Source organism: Chaetodon trifascialis, chromosome 13 (assembly GCF_039877785.1).
Source record: "Chaetodon trifascialis isolate fChaTrf1 chromosome 13, fChaTrf1.hap1, whole genome shotgun sequence".
Lineage (NCBI taxonomy): Eukaryota > Metazoa > Chordata > Actinopteri > Chaetodontiformes > Chaetodontidae > Chaetodon > Chaetodon trifascialis.
In genome coordinates, this window is record NC_092068.1 from 11,704,651 (window position 1) to 11,721,093 (window position 16,443).

Sequence of the window (16,443 nt, forward strand, 5' to 3'; positions counted from 1 at the left end):
GTGTGTGTGTGTGTGTGTGTGTATATATATATATATATATATATATATATATATATAACAATACGGTGTGAATTGGATCTTGATCTGTCCTTCGTTGATCTTCATCCTGTTTGTGCATAGATCTGAATAATTTCCTTTTCCACCCAGTCTCACCAAGAGGAATAGAGAAAATGACTCAGGTAGTTAAATCTTCAGGCTCATTTAGTTTTTCCTGCATGCCATTATGGTAAAGCCATACAAGATAGCTGTATATACAACACATATGAAACAGAGGACTCTTTCAAGTCTATTTTTCTACACATTGCTTTCAAATATCTACATGTGAGTGATTGAAGAAGTCTCACTGTTACATGTCTCTCACATAGTCAGTCAGCAGATTTACAAGATGCAGCAATCAGAACTTAGCTACCCTCCAGACACACAGATATGGGTTCCAAAATGGAAATGTTTTACAGATGTTAAAGAGCAATTTGACATTTTGGGAAACGTACATATTTGCGTACAAGTGTTTGATAAGAAGACTGATACTGAAGACTCTTTGACGCTTGTATAGATTTAACAAACAAGATATAAGATTAATTGCTAAACTTAAGAAATGCTAACAGTTTTCTTACATTTGGACAGAGTTGTGACTGTGTTTTCGGTCTTAATGCTAGGCAAAATTGACTGGGCCTGGGAACATTAACTTCCAGGAGTATCTGCTGGTTACCTTGCATCTGGTGTGAGCCAAGAAGAAGTCGGGCACATAATCAGCAGTCAAACAGTGAAATGTCAACTAGAGAGCTTTAGGGTCAGGCTCGATGTTTATCTTATCTCTCTTTTTACAGTCTTTATTCTATGCTAAGCTAACAGCTGCTGCCTCTAGTCTCCAAGTAATAAAATTCTTCCCACCTAGCGGAAGTTAAAGCTCATTAATTAACAAATTATTTGTCATTTGTTAAATTTGGATAAACCGGAGAGGGAAAGCAACTACTTTTGTGGCCAGCTAACAAAACCAGATATTGACTGTAGCTTCATATTTACCATACAAAGACTGGGATCAATCTTCTTGTCTAACTCTATGTAAGAAAGTGCATGTGGATGTGCAAAAATGTCAATTTTTTCCTTTAACAACACCCAACAGAGTGGCTCATGAGCATTGCCGATTTATGTTATTGCCCATGGCTGCTCATATTAAGTGAATACCACCAACTTGATGATTGTCACAATATCACTTTTATTGTGCTTGCTTTAATAATTACAGTGATGTTGGCTACTGTCTGTTGGACATAGATACAAACCGCTCTGCCACAAGTTATAGCAGGCTGCACCACACAAGCACACAGTCTTGAGAGGGCAGCATTTACATAGGGTTACACGTCGGTCACAGCATTGCTCACATGTAGGTAAGGCTGTCGGTTGTAGTAGAGTCTACAACCAACAGGCATACCTAAGCAAAAAATGGCTGTACAAATGAATGGCATAATTTGGTATCCATCACGCAGTATTTCAATACATACACACACATAAAGATGTAGTTTTATGTATTTATTTATTCATTAGTTTTTGATCAGCCTTCCTTTTGGGAGTTCGAGCCCTGGAGCACCTGCATGATCAGCATGCATGCTTATGAGCTGACTGTATGTTGGTGATGTGAAGCTTGCAGTATTGGTGGGGGTTCATGTGTTGCCACGCTGTTATCAGTGACACTGCAAACCTAGGAAAATGTCAAACTCTGAGACAGGAGTATGGGCATGCTGTAGCAAATGACATATTGTACTTTGAATTCAATGCTGTTCAATGCTGTATGTGAACCTTCATTTCCCCTGAGACTTAAGGTTACAATGGGAAAGGTTTCGGGATTGTTTACTGATTTTTTTAAAAGCCCCAGCTGTTGAGGTCAAGCTAGCTGAATTGCATTCTTAACCCTACTTTTGACAAGCAGCATGTGTGTATGTATGCATTCAAGTCTCTGGACCAGTGTGTAAAGGACTGAGAATTAAAGGACTGTTTTATCTTAAATGCTTCCCTAAACATAAATCCCCCGGAAGGTATTCGACTTAATATAATATCCATTAAAATGTATTTTCCTTAAGCCTGAAACACATCAAGCTTTTAAGACACTGAATATAGTATTTACGGTAATGTTTGCTCACCTAAAATGCATGCGTGGCTTGAAATCAATTGCCTTACTTTAGTCCTGGCATATTACAAAAATGTTCTTTATAGAAAAGATTATAGTGTGTAGAACTTGTGTGTTGTACAATACAATCCTTTTGCATTTTGCAAAATTGATCTCCATTGATTGCAATGGTTTTAACTCCCCCGCTGTCCTCTGTATCTTCTGTAAGAGGAAACAGGTGGTCTTAGGATCTACTGTATGTTTGTACTTGTTATCAGCAGAAATGACTCTTAAATGTGATAATACTTTTGTTTTCAGTGTAATCAATTCCTCTCATGTTCTCATCAAACACACAAATTAGACTGAAATGATGCAAACGTCCAAGCCCACACTATTAGTGCATAATATGGGTGAACATAGCAGACTTGGATCACAGCCCTGCATGATTCGCAGTGAAGATGTCAGTGCTAATTGAATCTTAAATTGTTCAACACTGTCAGTGTTTATTCCAGTCAGCACATGTTGTACTAAATTCACGCTGGAAAATCTGCTCTGTAGTCAACAGTACTTTGATTGTAAAATAGTGCCATTACAATGTCATGCTCCATTGCTATTACAAGCCCCATAATAAAACAATTTGTTTGAAATAAGCAGAGGCTGGAGATGTTGTTAGTGTTAATCTTGAAAGCTGTTGATGGTGCTAATGGCATTATCATTTATTCAGCAAAGCTATTATTTCTCTCTGATCACACCATGACACATAACACTGTAATCTCTCCAATTTCCTCTGAAGAAGAGTGCGTGAACTGTATTTTCAGACTGTTAAAGCTGCTAGTTTCAGGAACAAAATGTATTTACATTCATTTGGCTGGAGCGCAGTGGAAATGGCTGGTGCCAGCAGGCAGGTGAACAGCTGAGTGGCTCGCTAACAGAATGATGTATTACCGCTCTGCTTGGCTGCTTCTGATCTTAAACAAGAGTCGCATTGTTGGCCTTGATCTGGAGCTTGATTTCTAAATCCACCCAACATGTGTGCCTGTTGTTTCCTCCGTGTGGTGACGGATGATATGGAGCTCCAAACCACATTCAGATCTCTAATTTCAAAAGTTACTTGAGGTGTCTGTGATCCACAGTTCCTGTATGTTGACCTTTGGCTCTTTCGACATCAACATAATTCTGCACTTTGGTGTGTGTCTCATGTTTGCATCGTGGTGTAACATCCAGTTAATGTATGCAAATTCAATCTGTTTGCAAGTTGCACATTTATACCAATGATTGTACTTTTATATTTATGTAATTAAAAGTAAAACCTATATGAAGCAACAAAGGGTTCCATTAAACACTGATATTTACTGACGTTCCTTTTACGATGTTAATCATTATTCTCATCTAATGACTCAGTTGCTGATATGGAAAATATAACCCCATTCATTATTTTTAGAGTTAATTACATAATACACAATTACTGCATATAAATCAGTAATTACTGGTAAACTTTTGGAGGTTCATGGATATGGCTAAAGAATCTGGTACAAAACCCCCATTAAAAAAAAAAAAAAAAAAAAAAAAAAAAAAACAAGATGGCATTTTTACACTTGTGTGTTGTGTTAGTGAGCTTTAATGGTGCTGGTAGGTTGATTTTGTCCTGTTTGGACAGACCCTGGCTAGCTGTTTCCACCTCTTTCCAATCTTTATGCTAAGCTAAGATAATTGGCTGCTGGCTGTAGTTTCATATTGACTGTACAGACATGAGTGGCATTAAAGCTGCAGTAGGTAACTTGCATATTTGTCATATTTGCTAAAACTGTCTCTATGCCCAGACAGCAGTACATGAAACATGTAATCTGTGAAAATAATGGCTCCATTGGTCCCACCTACTGCTCCTACTGCGATTTGCAAGAATCCACTGCGCCTGACACAAAACAACCAATCAGAGCCAAAAGAATGTATGAGGGAGTGTCTGACATCTGTCAATCACTACTCACACTCATACTCACACACGCTGCAACTCACTCACGCCCCCTCCTTCCACTCATGCTGCCAGTTGCCCTCAGTCAAACAGCTCTGTGAGCGGCGTCAGGAGGCTACTGAAAGCTATGGCGGAGCAACAGCCACCCACAAAGGAGAAACTGCCCATACCACCGCTGCCAACAACAGCATATACAGTTAAGACAACAAATAACCATAAAGCTAATATGGTGATTGTTACAGTAACACTCTGCAGCGTGTACGGTGTGTTAGCAACTGTGAAGTAGCGCCTGGGCAGAGTTAGCTTGTTTCTGATGCTAATGCTAACGTTACTGGTTGTCACAGCAGCCGCGCAGACGCCACAGGGAGGAGGGGCTTGGAGGCAGGGCATGAGTGCAGCGGAGAGGGAGGGGGAGTGACGTGGAACTTGTGTTGGTTCAAATTTTCAGGCTAAGTGCTCTCTTCTCAATCTTACCTACTGCAGCTTTAATCTTCTTATCAAATGTTTGGCAACCCCCCCCCCCCAAAACCAACAACCCTCAGATAAGTGTATTTACCAAAATGTTAAACTATTACCTGAAGGACAAGCCAATCATTTTTTCCACAATCTGGCAACCCAGAATTTGTTATGATTAATAACTTCAGTGAATTACTTATTAGCCATTCTGAAATTTCTCTACTGTGGGACTAATAAAGGTATATCTTATCTTATCTTATCTTATCTTATCTTATCTTATCTTATCTTATAAATTAATTACTAACAATTTAAATGGCCTTTATAAACTGTCAAACAGAATGAAAATGGGAGGAAATTTGGTTTAAAAAAAGTGAATAGTTTCAATCAGCGTTAAGGTCTATGTAAGCTCTAGCGTGGCTGGAAAAACTGCATCAAGGCCGTGGAGCTGCAAAACTGTCATTTCAGTATCTTCCCAGTCTCGAAACTCACTTGTTTATTTCCAAAGCAAACTCCGTCTTGGATTCTTTTTTCGGCCTGGCGTGTCTAAGCATCATATTTTGAACGAAAAGAGACAAAAGAGGGGATTTATTTCCCCTTTCTTTAAAAGCTTTATACTTTATTGTGTTCATAAATGCCCAGTTAACAGCTGGGTAACAGTGGTTCTCAGTACTCTGATCAATAAGCTTCTCCTGTCCATGTATTTCGGCCATTATTCCACCAGAACACATACAGCTTGCTGGAGGGATGTTGAAACAGCGTGGCTCTGCAGTAATGGCTCTATCAGGATGTAAGTCATAAAGGGAGACCTGTAATTGCATTCATTACTGAAATGAGTCTAATTCCAGAAAACTATGCTGAAAAACAACATACATTATCTAACTGCACAGGGGTTAAGAGGAGTCTGTGTGGAGAAAATGTGCCATAAAGTCTATGCTCATCAGTAATTTTCTGCTGAGAAGATGGCAGGTTTCGACTATTAGTGGGGACATTAAAGAGTCCAATATTGTTGTTGGAGGAATGAACACCCACCCAGATTACTGCAGTATTCCTCCTCCTTATGCTGGGCTATGTTTGATCACTAGAGCTTTTGTCTTGCTGGACTTGTTTAAAATAGCTTGGACAGCCTCTGTTTCCCACAAGAAACTAGACAAGAGTAAGTCCACCTTTACTGCAAGGCAACCAATTCAGCCTTGATACCCGAAAGAGTTCCCAGATTTAGACAGTAATGTGGGTGGGGGGAAGGGCGCAGGGTGGGGGGGTGGTCATTCAATCTTTTCTTTGTTTTGCCTTGCTCGGCATACAAACAAACCTCTCCGTCACTTCAATACAGTGTGAACAGTGTGATTATCCCGCAGGGGGACAGGACTGCAGTTGAACCTCCAGCAGCAGGCGGAAATGTCTCCTCTGGGACTCAGCTGGTGTCAGCCAATTCCTTCACTGCGGCACAGAACTCTGATTCCCTGCCATTTGTCAAGGACCGTTCTCACTGTCTCTCTGCATCTCCTCCCTGTTTCCTCACGCTGCTTTTTCAGTTAGTTTTCAATTAACATAAGAGAAGCACTTCTATTGCAACTGCAAACAGATAAATCTATTTGTGGAAACTGAGGTAGATAGATATGCCTACATGGTGTACCGAAGGAGAAAAACTGGACTCCACCTCTTTCCTTCACTGGTAAAATGTCATTTGTCTTCATTGTAAGATTGTCACAAGTGATTTGGCTGGCAAGCTGTTGAGAATCAGCTCTTCTTAAAACGTTGTCAGATCAGATAAATTGACCGATCCGTCTACAGAGAAGAGAGCAGTGACAGACGTCAACACAGTCAAAGTCAGATCTGTGGAAAAGCACCATCTAAGATTATTATGTCTTGAACATGAAATTACGCCATTTGGAGCCACTTTGTTTTCTAGTATCACTTCTTCAAATTTTACACCATGAACAAGAAATGACCAGAGGGCGTTTTTGACTTTTAGAATGGAACAGAAGGATTTGACTCCTAAAATGAGGAGAAAGCTGATATTGTAATTGAAAGTTATAGCATAAAACTTGGCAATGTATCCAAATTCAACCACAAATCTGGTGATATTCAATATTTTCCTTGTTCTCATCAAATCCCTTGAAATAACTAAAGCAGCAATTCATTCATCCCACTAACAAGTACTGTCTGTGTAGTTTGATATGGCTTATCCTCTGTGCCATAGAGTTCCATTGTTGTCCCAAAACTATTAAAAACACATCACTGAGCCACACTGTTGCACTGGTTGATTTGTTCGTTCATTACACACCACATCATCAGCAGAAAATAGTCCCCAACAAAAGTACCATTTATTCCGTTAAGTAAACTTTGTGAAAGTCGACAGAGCCCAGCTGGTTTTTAAATACATAAATATATGACTGTATTAAATAACTATGTGCCAGCATTAGCCCTGGCCAGAGGCATTACGTTTGTCCATCCATCCGCTCCATTCTCGTCAACGGCTTGAGGGAATCAAATTTGGCACAATGTCACAGAAATGTCTCACGGGATAAAATGATGAAGTGATGACATTTTAAATCCAAAACGTCAAAGGTCAGCTTCACTGTGACATCATAATGTTCTTCTAAAACCCTTTACGCGCCATTATTCAACACCATAACTCAGGAACAGAGGGGAGCCTGTGACCATATTTCACATTTGATCAGATGCTGAATTGGTGACACTAATCTTGGGTGTAGGAAGAAGTGGGTTTGGGGCTGGCAGCTCCAGACAGGGAACAGAAGCCAGAGGACCAGTGAGAGACCATCTAACACCACGAGCCTTGTCCTTAGGAAGGCAGCAAATAAGTCCCGATTTGGACTTTCAAGGCTTTTCATTTTAGTTGGCGCTCAACTAAATTCATTAAAATATTTTCTCAGACTTCTCATCTAGATTCAGATCTTAAGAGATAGAAAGAAATATCAAGCTGTGGCTGCATTAGATGATCTGTGAGTTAATTTACTCTCCCCATGTTGGCAAAACTAGAGCTGAGCTAAGACACGATGTCCTAAAATATATAAAGTTGTCTAAAAGGGCTCTTACATTGATTGACTAAAGGAAGGATAAACGAAGGACTCCTGAGATACTGATGGGACCAGGCCGCTGACCTAGACTCTAATACATTAAACACTAAGTAATCACTATAATAACAGAGTTAATTGCTTTAGTTGCCTTAAATATCCTCAGGCTCTTTACTTTTTATATTCATGCCTTAATCTGAGGCAACAATACATTTAGTCATATCAAGGATCACTTTAAACTCACGAATCTCTACTCTGCTAGATGCCTTTCATGTCGAGTGGCAGCCGTTTCATCAATCTACTCAGAATGCACATGGGGAAGTCTGTGGAAGAAGCCTGCAGTGCTCTAATGGTATCTGAAGAGACCATGAGCGTATCTGAATTAAAGGTAGAGAGTGAAAATCAGAAGTCATTGTGGTAACGCGACATTTACATGTAGAGGGGCAGAGCAGCCTGAGTGATGAGGCAATTACCTTATAACATCTGCTCTTTCAATTACCATGGGAGCAGAGAAGGAGGGAGAGAGGGGTTAACAGATAAGGGAAACCCACCAGTTCTGCTAATGAAGTTTAATAAGATCTCTTCCTCAGATTAGAATACAGCGGTATTTACCACTGCAGCAGTTCTTCAGTGTCGTTTTGCTTAAATGGAATAAACCACACACTTCACAGCAGATAAAGTTAGATGAATACTAATCAAGCGCTGCGAAGAAAACCACTCAGCTTTAAACACCTCTGTGACTCAGATGAAGTGGTGATATTAAGCAACCTTCAGGTGTTCTTTATTAAAAAAAAAAGTGCAGATTGTACAGAAAATCCCCGTCCCCCATCGTCTACACACCAAGTGTCATCCAGGTTTACTACTCTGACATCCGTCCATCCATCCATCCATTTCCTATGCCCATTATTCCTTTCTGGAGCCTATCTCAGCTGCCAACAGGCAGGAGGCAGGGTACACCCTGGACTGGTCGCCAGCCGATCACAGGGCAACATATATACACCAACAACCATTCACACTCACACTCACAGGGGCAATTTAGAGTCACCACGTCAGCATGTTTTTGGTCTGTTGGAGGAAGCCAGAGTACCCGGAGAAAACCCATGCATGCATGGGAAGAACAACTTCACACAGAAAGGCCCGACCGAGGAATCGAACCGGTGACCTTGTTGCTGTGAGGCACACACACTACCTGCTGCGCCACTGTGCAGCCCTACACTGACATATAAATAATTAATAGGATACATAATTTATTTAAATCCCCGTGCAATAAGCAGTGTCTTGGGAAAACAGAAATGACCCTAAATGGTCCAAGTGGAGTCACACCTGGTGAGTAAATGTCAGGCGCAGACGCATTTAGCTTTCTTGATGGGTAAGACTGAGCTGACTTTTGAACTGCCAGTAAAACCAATATCTCATCTCTCAGTGTGTGTGTGTGTGTGTGTGTGTGTGTGTGTGTGTGTGTGTGTGTGTGTGTGTGTGTGTGTGTGTGTGTGTGTGTGTGAGTGTGTGTGCGTATTCAAAACTTCTGACAGTGTAATAGCACAGTTAGGCAAATCCCCACAGTCACAGAGCTTTCCGTTTTGCTTTTTTTTTTTGCTGTTTTGGCAGACTTCAAAATGTCAGTGCAGTGCACAGTGGGTGCAGTTCATTTCAGAAAATGCAAAGCAAAAACTTAAGTTCACTTTGGTTTGAACTCTGTGGTTGCTTTGACAAAAAGAAGCTCCTGGTGGTTTATCTGAGAGCCAACTGAAGGACTTTACAGAGGTGATGATCAATATTCTTATATCAATGAGTCAAATTAGTTTGAAATCAAAGACTATGTGTAAAGTGACAGCGCTTGCTCTGCAGTTACCCTCAGTTCTGTGGAGCTTCAGTTTATTGCAGGTTATAGTCAAGTGCTACATTCATTAAAAGAAAGCACCAGATTCAAGATATTACCTATTAACTGTTCCCCACTGCATGATACTTTAATCATGCAATGTGGACAAAATTGTGCTTTTTGACATGATATAAAATAATGTAATGTTTAGCTACAGGACATCTTGTACCTCTCCTGAGGTAGAGTAAAACATCCTTCAATCTGATCATCTAAAAACAAATTAGTGACTTAAATGAACCCATCCATTTACTCTATACAACTGTAAAAAATCAATAAGTAATATAAGAAGCTATAAGAGAAATAAAAATGAACAATAGTGGAACATACTGTAGTTTGTGGAGGATGAATGCCAAAGTTCCTCTTCATGTGCTGTGTTTTTAATTATCTGTGAAGCAAAGAAACATTTCTGTTGCTTTGGGATGGACAGAAAAGTATTTCTCAATCTCTTGAGTGAAAAAAACAAACAAACAAACAAACAATCAAAAAAAAACTCCAGATTGGATTCTATAAATGGGTGTGTTTAAATTGCTTTTGAATTGCAAACCAGTGTGCAGTGTGCACAACTCTGGTGAATCTCAAGGAGAGCAGCAATTACAGAGATGATGGAAAACTAGATAACAGCAGGTACTTTCTTGCTGATCTTTTATGGTCAAATTCTGCACGTTTTATCAGTGTGGGCGCTCCAAATAACCTTGTTTGCAAAGACTGAGCGACTAAACGGATCTAAATATAGAGCAAATTGTTCGAACGGCACCACAGGGAGGACAATGCGCTGTGCATTCCAATATCTTTCTCAATCTCTCTTCTCGTTTTCCTATTCTCATCTCCGCTAATCTCCTTTCTTTCCCTCAGTCTAGAGGAGTAGATACTGCAGTTCTGCAGCTGGAGTTAAATCTGCTGACTACACTATCACTCCACTATCAGTGACTGTCCCCACTTCAGCTTCCCCAGAGGCAGCTGAATTAATATGAGAGTGAACCTTACACATTTGCAGAATAGAGCTGCGCAGGGACGGCCAAATCACCGAGCGCATAGCTGCGAGGAGGCAAACTGGCAGCAGGCAACAGTCATTTGGATTAAGACTTTTAATTGGTCCCCATGAAATAAAAGTAAAAATGAAACCCTGTGATCATAAAATCTGTCTTATGTCAATGTAAAATAAGAGCAGCAACAAAGAGAGAGCTGGTCACCCTGTTAAGCAGCAGAGCAGAGGAAGAAGAGATGAGAGGAAGGAAGGAAAGAAGGAAGAGAGGAAGGGCTGAGCTGTTATTTCATGTTGTCTCTCTATACAGTCCCAGCAGTGCTTAGGGAATCACTCTCTGCATGAGCCTGATGTGCACTCCTCATTATGCTAAAAGGAGTCCCACAGAGCTTGCTTTCGAATAGCGCTGCTTCAGGAGCAGTCGGAAAGGAAGAAAGACACCCAAGAGGAAAAATATGATAAAACAAAACAGGTGAGGTAATGGTGAGAAGAGCGAGAAAGATGCAAAGAGAGTCTCTGTTCTCTCTCAAGCTTTATTGATGTTACACTGAGATGTCCATAGAGATGGTTGTTAAATTTAAGTATAATATTAATAATATTGTTTGGAGATATTTGCTTGATTCTGATGATTCTTCCCAGCCTTTCCTGCTCTGACGGCAATGGTTCAATGCACTTCAGCGGCTCACAGGATCCCACTCACACAGTGTCAGTTACTATATCATTTTGACAGGTTTCAACATCCCTAATACACCAAAGCCATATTAAATGTGTGCCCGCTGAGCTCTGCCACTCACATGCTGGCTGTGTTTTTAAAGAGAATATATCACAATGTTAAAAGAATAGTTAAACATTTCGGGAAACATATTCATTTGCTTTCAGGGTGAGGTTAGATAAGAAGATTGATACCACTCTTAGCAGGTTAGCTTAGCTTAGCATGAAGACTGGAAGCCTGGCCTTGTTTAATCCATGCAAAAACCAAAGTGTAAAAATGACATGCTGTAGTTGTACATGGGATTATGAGCTCAACTGTTTCTTAGCCTAAATCTAGATGACGTATAACCACCGTAGCTTCATATTTGGTGTACAGACATGAGAGTGCGTCTAACTCTCTGCAGGGAAGCTAATAGGCTTATTCACCTGACTTTGAAAAATACATAAGGAATGATGATGGAACTGCAATAAACAAGACACGCAAGACATTTTTTTTAAAGTTACAACTTCTGCAATTTGGTGGCTCCAAATGGATGCTGAAAAGTGATCTACTGTAGGACAGATTAGCTTGTTTGCTGCTGTTTGAGAGAATGTTTTTGCTGTTCAATTTGTCACTTTCCGTGTACAAAAACAATTCCCTGAAGACTTTTAATGTGAAGCTTCTCATTGAGTTGGAGTGTCCCAGTTCAGGTGGGTTAGGCAGATGACGTCAGGTGTATTTTTACATATAAATCTTGCCTGGAGCGTTTTTAAGACCAAGCGATGGACGTCATCGAGGACAGAGCAAGATGTGACATTTTATCACATGGCTGCATTTTGGATTTGTTTCATGATACATTTGACAGAATTCAAACAACAAATGTCTCTCATACAGAGGGAGTATTTTAAGAGGATTTCTGTGCCTGGAATATAAATTCTTTATGAGTCTTACACAGTCTGGTGTATATTGCTTTCTGGCTTGAAGCCATACTGCTCTCAGGATAGTGTACTGTAAAGGGTGAGAGGTGAGGGAACACAATATTAAAGAACACAGTTTAACATTGACAGAAGCTCCCCACATCGACCCTGCCTGTTCCACACTGTTGCAGCAGCCTTATTACAGTGCCTGCTGGGCAGTCCACCACACTGCGGACCCTACAGGAAGGAGGATTAACACGCAAAGCAAGAAAAGGAAAATCCAGCATGCAAAGACATAGGAGGCGTGGATGAAGATGACTGAAGAAAGATTTTAATTAGTAAGAAAATTTGTCTTGGTTTGGCATGCCTGTCTTTTTTCTTTACATGAGTCAGTCGATTTCCGTTCAGTCTTTTCCTGTCAGCAATAATCTAAAAGAGATTTTGTTGAAAATTGATTTCCATTTCAATCTCCTGTTTTCAATATTATGAAAAGGTCGAGTCCGTTTTTGCTTACTGAGATTCATTTTAGTTTCACCAATTTCTCTCTGTTGTAGTTATTAAGACTTTTTCATTAACAAAATGAATGCCACAGGCCAAATCATTACTACCATGCATACATAATGTTCTTATTCTTGCTCGTTTTGGTCACATAGAGGAATGATTAAGTGCTTTAAAGGCAGCTCCCTTATTAATGATGGCCCATTGAGACCAGTGGTACCACTACCAATACTGTTGCTGGGGTCATCCCCATGTTCCCAAGGTCATATGTTCACAGGAGCCTGTGTTCCCCAGCTCTGTATTCTCTTAATGTAACACATAAATCACACTTAGTATAATATATTTATATATATAGTCTTCCTGGTGATTTAAAATATTTGGAAGTACATAAACAATTATTAGTGATTCAAAAATTGTTATTATCTTTACATTGTAACTCAATCTGTTTTTGTCTCCATGTAACTTATGCTGTTCTTACCTCTGCATTTTATCTATATTTATAGTTGGACACCTTGTGGTAATCAGTGCATATAAAGATGTATTTAATATAATATATGTTCCAATCAAAAGATGCAATCCTCGGTCTTTATAGAGAGTTAGGCCAGTTACATTGAACATTTCCCTCTCTGACTGTCTGGGGGTTAGAGTTACATTTAAAGAGCAATGGCAGACGTTTCAGTTGTAGCTTGAATGTAAAAATCTGTCCAGCCACTATGGAGAAATCAAAGTCAAGAAAGCTGTCTCACACACAAGTTTGAGGGCATAGATTTCAAGGGGAATGATATCAGTAAGCCGTAGGTGTGGGATTACAACCCAAGGAAACATATATTGGAACATTTCGCCCGGGGAAAAAATGTTGCTGAGAACATAAAACCCTTTCAAAGGTCTCGATGTGTGCAGAGGATATTGAGCAGGACACTGGGAACATAGATACGCTCCCTTGCTGCCATTGTACTTACAGTACTACCTCAAGCAACCATTTGTTGTAGGGAAATTCTGTCTATGTTTAAGTTCTTTAATAACGATGAAAGATGGAGTCACTGTGAGTACAAATGTCTTTTATTGCCTACACAAAGAGAAGGACAGTGAAATCAGCAGTCTTTATACTAACTGATAAACACACATAATACCTCATCAGACCTTGTGCATCTTTCTTTTTTCATGCTAAGTGTTACGTGGTTGCTGCGTACACTAATTCAAGGTTGAGATCACAACTTTATTTTTATATGGTTTGCACTCTGTTAGCATGAGCATTGTCATTCAGTGAGCTTCTGTTTTATATTGTTGTCAGTTGTACTGTTTCATTAACTGTTAAAATATTAACCTTTCCCTGTTAAATAACAATAGCATCAACCAAGCAACACATCCTGTACCAACCACCGAGCAAAGCCCCTGAACCCACCACAAGCACCTCAGCAACAACAGCAACAACCTAGCACCTACCGTCTAACAGCTTAGCAACCATTGAGCAATGCCTTAAACAGGCAGCAACACCTTACCTATAGCCATTAGGCCATTTGAGTGGGGATGCCATCCCCCTTGTTAGCAAAATGGCCTAAATGCACCCCCCTTCTTAACCTGCCACCCCCCTCTCCATCCCAGAGAGGGCAGGGGCAGAGGGGCTGTTTAGTTGAAGGGTTAGTCTAGTCTGTCTGACTCACTGATGCTTTATTTGACTGAGGTTTGTGCAAGTTAGAATCTATGGACCGGACCACGGCTCTGAAGTACCAGCAGCCTATCTGTGCTGTGTATGGATAAATCCATGGTGCTGTCCGTGGTGCTGAAGTAATGGATGGATTTGTTGTTGGGCCTTTTGTTGTTTTCAGTTTCAGTTTAATCTTAGATCTTTAATATTCTACAAACTATATACTATAACTGCTCATTTTTGTTCTATCCTGTAGTCTATATGTTCTATAGAGTAGATTCGTCTTCATGATCAAAGTGATAAGTAGCAGCATGCAGTCATGGAGGAGCGGGAGGATCATAGAGACACACTGCTGCCTGCAGGATTCCTATAATATTCTCCTACAATCAGTCAGTAGCATCTGTGCTGCTGCAAATGCACAACTAGCATGAGCTGCTGTGTAACATAATACTGTAGGGCAGGCTTGACTGGATATATAGTTAGGGTAACGGGCCACCCCCCGTTACAAACAATATTACACCCCACCCCCACCCTGCCACCCCCCGTTAAAAATTAAGAAATCACCTACTGTCTCACATTATTAGTATTTGTTTCACATACAGACTGTAACTTGAGATGTTAATGACGGCACGATAACTTAGTTCATGTTAGTCATTGGTTAGTGATGACAAACCTGGTGTCACTGAATTAAAACAGCTCCCTATAACAACTGCTGTGTGAGGTTTCATAATGCTGTCTTAATTAGATGCCTTCTATCACCCACACACCATATGCTAAGATGTCATAAGTGGGTGGATGTTTGGTTGTTTTGAATTTGTAAGGCCACCCTTTTCCAGTGTTTATAGCAGTATTTATTTACTTTGAACTTTAACAGTAGCATAAATATATGCAATGAGGCACTTTACGTTTTTGTACATCACTGGGAAGAAGATTGCCGTGTAGACTGTAATATTTCAGATGAAGCGAGGCCACTGTGCGCAATGCTGACTCACACTTTAATGTTTGCATACTGCTCCTTTTGTTCCCATTGATCAAATTGTGTAACAGTGAGACGTGTTAAACAAAGCGACCACAAAAATCAACATTTATGGGACATTCCTACTCCAAGTTGTTAACAATAAGATAAGATGGTGAAGAAAACATGTGGCTCAGAGATACTAAATGGAGCAATGTTGCAAAGGGACTGGACTGTACTGCCATCCCAGAGTTGAACTGGAAGATTTGTATATTGAGATAGAGGCCATTGCTCATGAAGCTTCCAGTATACTACTGCACTCTGCTGGTGGTCTGTGACTAGCACAGATTATCGAGCCAACCTATGATGTCCCATGAACCAACTGATTAATCTGCACACACATTTCCTGTATCATCAGTTTGCTCCTTGCTGTTTATAAGCACCAGTAAAGCAATTATTTTATGAGCTCTTAAAGAAACCTTATGTTTTTAATGTTAACAGTTTAAGCTCCAGGCCACACATGACATAACCCACTTTAGTTAATCATGAAACCTCTTGGTGCTTGGTTGTAATTTACCTTTCTTTTATTCATTTCTTGTTCTACGATGTTTCCTGTATATGAATATGTATACTGCATTGTGTGCATGTTGCTTTCCATGTAACTCTGATAGACATATTAAAAGCACAGGCTCATAAAATGGATATTGAGGGGTGGGTTTTGTTTCCATTTCAGGAAGTCATCATGACTCCAGAGAGACTGAAACCTGCCTGCTTGGATACAGAGCATGATTATAATTTAAAATGAGATAGAACAGATGGCTGTTGATAATATTATTGTATGTCTACAGAAATAAACAATCTGAAAATGAGCACCAGAAGTCATGTTTTTTTTTGTTTTTGTTCTGCTTTTTAAGGATTTCTAGGTAAGGCGATGACAGTTAGCTGCTCAGTCCACCACTTGATCCAGACTGAAATGAAAACTATTCGATGGATTGCCATGATATTTTGTACAGACATTCGTGATCCCAGAGGATGACTCCTGGGGATTCAGGAACACATGGCAGGCCATTGCTTCTCCCAGTCTGCGGTGGCCCAGTCCAGAGTTTTTCCAGTTTGTCCTCTTGTTTAATTTTACTTGCCATCATACTTGAAACATGCACAGGTATAAATAATTAAAAACTTATTTTATAATACATTCTATAACAAAACCACAGTGATCTGAGCAGCAAATCTAGCTTTGTGATAAAAAGACCAGAACTTATGAGACTATTATGAAGCGATATCATCACAGTCCTGAATGTTTAAAGCAGTATTT